Source organism: Carassius auratus, unplaced genomic scaffold (genome assembly GCF_003368295.1).
Source record: "Carassius auratus strain Wakin unplaced genomic scaffold, ASM336829v1 scaf_tig00017160, whole genome shotgun sequence".
Classification (NCBI taxonomy): Eukaryota; Metazoa; Chordata; class Actinopteri; order Cypriniformes; family Cyprinidae; genus Carassius; species Carassius auratus.
In genome coordinates, this window is record NW_020524749.1 from 222586 (window position 1) to 229426 (window position 6841).

Sequence of the window (6841 nt, forward strand, 5' to 3'; positions counted from 1 at the left end):
TTTTCTCTAAGAAGGAATATAATTGTGAGGATACCACCTTTTCTAGTATCTTGGACAGAAAAGGGAGATTCGAGATTGGTCTATAATTAACTAGTTCTCTGGGGTCAAGTTGTGGCTTTTTTATGAGAGGCTTAATAACAGCCAGTTTGAAGGTTTTGGGGACATATCCTAATGACAATGAGGAATTAATAATAGTCAGAAGAGGACCTATGACTTCTGGAAGCACCTCTTTTAAGAGCTTAGATGGTATAGGGTCTAACATACATGTTGTAAGTTTAGATGATTTAACAAGTTTATACAATTCTTCCTCTCCTATAGTAGAGAATGAGTGGAACTGTTCCTCAGGGGGTCTATAGTGCACTGACTTTGATACTGTAGCTGACGGCTGAATGGTTGCAATTTTATCTCTAATAGTATCGATTTTAGAAGTAAAGTAGTTCATAAAGTCATTACTGCTGTGGTGTTGGGAAATGTCAACACTTGTTGAGGCTTTATTTTTCGTTAATTTAGCCACTGTATTGAATAAATACCTGGGGTTATGTTTGTTTTCTTCTAAAAGAGAAGAAAAGTAATCAGATCTAGCAGTTTTTAATGCTTTTCTGTAGGATATGCTACTTTCCCGCCAAGCAATACGAAATACCTCTAGTTTTGTTTTCCTCCAGCTGCGCTCCATTTTTCAGGCTGCTCTCTTTAGGGTGCGAGTATGCTCATTATACCATGGTGTCAAACTGTTTTCCTTAACCTTTCTTAAGCGTAAAGGAGCAACTGTATTTAAAGTGCTAGAAAAGAGAGAGTCCATAGTTTCTGTTACATCATCAAGTTGTTCTGAGGATTTGGATATGCTAAGGAATTCGGATACATCAGGAAGATAACTTAAAAAGCAGTCTTTTGTGGTAGAAGTGATGGTTCTTCGATACTTGTAACAAGAAGTAGAATTTACAATTTTGGCTATATGAAGTTTACACAGAACTAAATAATGATCTGAGATATCATCACTTGGCTGAATAATTTCAACACTATCAACATCAGTTCCATGTGACAGTATTAAATCTAGAGTATGATTTCGACAATGAGTAGGTCCTGAAACGTGTTGTCTAACACCAATAGAGTTCAGAATGTCTATAATTGCTGATCCCAATGCATCTTTTTCATTATCGACATGGATATTAAAATCACCAACTATTAAGACTTTATCTGCAGCCAGAACTAACTCGGATGTAAAATCACCAAACTCTTTAATAAAGTCTGTATGGTGCCCTGGTGGCCTGTATACAGTAGCCAGTACAAACATAACAGGGGATTTATCATTAACATTGGTTTCTCTGGATAATGTTATATGAAGCACCATTACTTCAAACGAGTTATACTTGAAGCCTGCCCTCTGAGAAATCCTGAAAACGTTGTTATAAATTGAAGCAACTCCTCCCCCTTTGCCTTTTAGACGCGGCTCGTGTTTATAACAATAATCTTGGGGGGTGGACTCATTTAAAATAATGTAATCATCAGGTTTTAGCCAAGTTTCTGTCAAACAGAGTACATCTATATTATGATCAGTTATCATATTATTTACAAAAAGTGTTTTCGTAGAAATGGATCTGATATTCAATAAGCCAATCTTTATCATTTGTTTATCCATATTGCATTTGTTTTTTATTTGTTGAACCTCAATTAAATTGTTAACCTTAACTTGGTTTGGACGTTTTTTGTATTTTCTAGTTCGGGGAACAGACACAGTCTCTATAGTGTGATATCTAGGTGAAAGAGTCTCTATGTGCTGAGAATTAACTGACCTCTGTGACGGGAGGCAGCTAGCAGACGGTCGGTTTAGCCAGTCTGTCTGCTTCCTGACCTGGGCCCCAGTTAGTCAAGTATAAACACTAAGACTATGTGCCATATTTCTAGATAATGTATAATGCAAATATAATGCATATTTCTAAATAATGTATAATGCAAATTGAAACAAGATTGCTAGTTACGTGCAATTAAAAAGGGTAGGCCTATCCAAATAATCAAAAGATTGAAAATCAAAAAATCATCTTCATCATCTGCTTATTGCATAAGTTCAACAAGTTCATTTTATTTTAATAAATCTTCCTGATTCATGCCTGACTAGACTGACCAACACCCCATAATAGACCAAATGTCTGTAATTCACGTTATTGTGAACTAACAGAAGTGTGAATAAACATTACAGGAGCAGACTGAAGCAGAGTGTTAACTAGTGTGATTTTATAATTTTATTTTATTTTTTTACTGGACAAACTGGACAAAAGGAGCAAGAAATAAAAAATATTAGAGCTAAAATAAATTCAGTATGTGGTGATGCATAGTGTCAGGTAGGACTCGGGACACAGATGTAAAGGTGAATTCAGAAAGGTGTTTATTATGAAGAGTTCAAGTGCTCAGTGTATCTTCGGTGCTCACTGCAGTGTGAAGTTCCGTTCCTCCAGTGCAGGCAGTTTGGTATTCTCGTGGAATGGGGAAAATCGCACAGGTGCGTGAGTTTGGATAACAGATGTCTAAGCCACAGTTATTAATCTCTCACTTATTTTCACTTCCTACTCATAAGCCAAAGACAGTACCCACTCGAAATAGTCATGGGAGAATACAGCGACCATAGAATCACCTAGAAAGGACCTCAACTGCCCTGAAAGACAGCGGAGACGAGGACAACTAGAGCCCCAGTTTCGGTTCCTTCCCGCTGTCGCCTCTGGCTTGCTTAGTTGGGGGCACTTCATCTACAGCGATATCGTTGACTTGATTGGAAATAAATGCACAGACACTATTTAACTGAACAGATATGACATCACTGAATTCAACGATGAACTGCTTTTAACTATCATTTTGCATCATTGACACACTGTTTTCCTAATGAATGTTGTTCAGTTGCTTTGACGCAATGTATTTTGTTTAAAGCGCTATATAAATAAAGGTGACTTGACTCCTGGGTACAGCAGAACAAGAACACCGGTTAGCATAACACTGAGGTGAGTATACTTTACTCACCTCAGTGAGTGTTTATGTAGTGCTCTTGATTGGTTCCAAGATGCGTGGCAGGTGTGGATGGTTAATAATAAGGTGATTGGGATTGTGGTTATTGGTGGGGCCTAGGCTTGCCAGATACCTGACACTATTCACCCCCCCCCCCCCCCCCGGACCTAACTCTCCGACGTTGTGGGGGTCTATCTCTGGGTCGTGGAGCGGGCTTTTCGGGATTCTGGTTATGAAAGTCTGTGAGCAGGTTGGGTTCGGAGGATATCTTGACGTGGTACCCAACATCTTTCCTCTGGTCAATAGTCCTACCAGTCTACCAGATACTCCAGTCACCCACCACGACGTTGGGAGTCCAGAATCTCTTGTACTGTATAGATAGGGTCGGCGTCAATGGGTGGCAACGTGGGTTCGTCGTCAGGAACTGGGTCTGTGGAAGGAACAGAGACAGGAGCGTGATGGGGTTTTAGCAGGGAACCATGAAATGTGGGGTGTATCCTATATTGAGCAGGTAAGCGTAGACGATATGTGACAGGGTTAATTTAACGTTCAATGGGAAATGGTACAATGTACTTAGGGGCTGAGTTTTTTGCAGGGTTGTCTCAAGCGGATATCTCTGGTAGAGAGCCATACCAGTTGGCCAGGTTGGTAAATGGGGTTTGATCTTCGGTGAAGATCAGCAAAGCGTTGTTGCTGGTTCACTGGTTGCTGCAGATGCTGGTGGGCCTTGTCCCAAACCCTCTTACTATTTTGGAACCAGGTGTTAACAGCAAGGACTTCCGAAGGCTCATCTGACCAGGGAAAGAGTGGATGCGGATAACCTAAAACACACTGAAATGGAGTGAGGTTGGTGGATGATTGACGGAGTGAGTTTGTAGCGTACATGGCCCAGATGAGGTAACGGTTCCAAATGTTTTGGTTCTGATGGCAGAAAGTTCTTAGGAAGCGACTGATGTCTTGGATTTTGCGCTCAGTTTGTCAGTTGGCCTGGGGATGATAGCCGGAAGTGAGACTGACAGTAACATTCAATAACGAGAAGAATGCCCTCCATACCCTTGAAATAAATTGTGGTCCTCGATCAGACACGATGTCTTCTGGGATCCCAAAGTTCCAAAACAAGTGTTCGAACAGAAGTTCAGCATTCTCGAAGGCTGTGGGAAGAGCTCGTAAAGGGATTAGTTCGCATGCCTTAGAAAATATGTCAATGGCTAATGAAATACATGCCATCAGAAACAGGGAGATCAGTGACGAAATCTACCCGATGTGGGACCAAGGGCGATGGGGAATAGGCAAAGGTACTAGCTTTCCTGTGGGTAGATGTCGTGGGACTTTGGTCATAGCACACAGCACGCACCCTCGGATGAACTCCTGCATGTCCTCATGCATTCCTGGCCACCAATATTTGTACTGCAAAGAAGCAAGAGTTTTCGTTACACCTGGGTGACCTGTTCCTACTGAGGAATGTACCTGGGAGATCAGAGCCTTGCGATGATCTTCGGGTACAAATGTCTTCCCTGGTGGGCATGCGGGTGGCATGGGTTGCTGTTGAGCTTGTTCTCTGAACATTTCATCTAAGTCCCATTGAATAGGATTTATGAACAGCTTGGTGGGTAAGATAGGCTCTGGTTCCTCAGGGTTTTCCTCCAGGGCGTACAGACATGACATGGTATCTGCTCAGGTGTTTTTGGATCCAGGGCGATAGGCGATCTGAAAATGGAATCTTGTAAAGAAGAGAGCCCACCTGGCCTGGCGAGGGATGAGTCTCTTGGCTTCCTTCAGGTATTGTAGATTTTTATGATCAGTTAGTACAAGAAACGGTTGCCTGGCCCCCTCCAGCCAGTGTCTCCATTCTTCTTCTAAGTTTTACTGCTAGGAGTTCTCGGTTGCCTATGTCATAGTTCCTCTCTGCAGGGAATAGCTTCTGGTTTAGTTGCGTTCTCTGAATACTGGGAGAGAATAGCGTCCACTTCAAATATAATCTATGGGGGAAATCGTGGCCTAGTGGTTAGAGAGTTTGACTCCAAACCCTATGGTTGTGGGTTCGAATCCCAGGCTGGTAATAACATAACTTAGGTGCCCTTGAGCAAGGCATCGAACCCCTAACTGCTCCCCGGGTGCCGCAGCATTAAAGGCTGCCCACTGCTCCAGGTGTGTGTTCACTGCTATTTGTGTGTGCACTTTGGATGGGTTAAATGCAGAGCACGAATTCTGAGTATGGGTCACCATACTTGGCTGAACGTCACTTTAAACTTTTTCTCAGGATCTGGGTGTTGCAGCAAGGGAGCTGTGGTAAAAGCCTCTTAGCGTCTGGAAGGCTTGCTCAGCTTCATGGTTCCATTGGAGAACTTTGGGTTTCACCTTTAAGAGAGAGATAAATGGGGCTGTAATCATACTGTACTGGTTAATAAATCTGCGGCAGAAGTTAGCGAAACCCAAAATCCTTTGTAGTTCCTTGATGGTCTTGGGTGTTGGCCATGAGGTAATGTATTGGCTATTCCTGTAATCCATCCTCACCCCTTCTCTGTTGATTTTGTAACCTAGGAACTCAACGGACTGCTGATGAAAGACACACTTTTCAGCTTTTACATACAAGGAGAATTCTCTGAGACACTGGAGTACTTTGGCAACATGATACTGGTGATATTTTTCATTCTGTGAATAAATGAGGATGTCATCTATGTATACAAGAGCAAACTGGTTCAGATACTCACGGAGAACTTCTTCCATGAAACTTTGGAAGATGGATGGAACGTTTACTATGCCATACGGCATCACTAAGTATTCATAGTGCCCAGCAGGGGTGATGAAAGCCATTTTCCACTCATCTCCTTCTCTGATTTTGACCAGGTTGTATGCACTTCGTAAGTCCAGTTTAGTGAAGATATGGGCATCCCTGAGCTGTTTGAGGGAAGTTGGGATTATTGGAAGAAGATAGCTGAACTTTACCGTTAAGGCTCTGTAGCTGATGCATGGTCTCAATCCTCCATCCTTTTTCGGAACAAAGAAGAAACTAGCCGCTAATGAAGAAGTGGATGGCTGGATGTACCCTTGTCTTAGGGCTTCCTCCACGTACTCCTTCATTGCCTCTTGCTCAGGGATGGAGAGGGAGTAAATTTGCCCCTTCGGGATGCTCTCTCCTGGAACCAGATTAATAGCACAATCCCATGGATGGTGTGGCGGAAGCTTGGATGCTGCTAAGGGGTTGAAAACATCTGCAAATGAAGCATAACAAGGTGGGACATTGACAGACTGGTTCTCCTTGGGACTTTCAATGGACGTGGAGTTAACAGGCATGGTAACAGGCTGATTATCAACATTTGACTTAGGATGACTTACTTGGGCGTTTTGACAGTTACAACCTAATTTAACCCTCTGGAGTCTAAGGGTATTTTTGGGGCCTTGAGAAGTTTTGTCATGCCCTGACATTTGTGCTTTTTTCAGTTTCTTATAAATATCTAAATGGGTAAAGTCTAATATCACTGTAATCAGCACAAACTGGGCTATAATAATATGTGAAAGGCATGCATGTACATGATTGTATTTTTGAGAAAAAAAAAATGTTATGCATGGTTAGTGAAAAACTAAAAATGTTAAATCACTTGAATAAGGCAATAAAACACATACATAAAATTGGTTGCCGGAAAAGTTGAGAACTGGAGCTTGTAGCCTAGAATTTTTCTTTCTGAATGATGTGAAAATCATCTTGTTTACTCATTCACAGAAAACAATATATTGATTTAAATTTTCTAAAACACTTTTTGTTGGTAAAAGTCATATGCGAGTAGGCGTCAACTATCATGAATATCATTGTGATTTACACCTGAGAAGACAAAGGCCTGCATAATGAGCT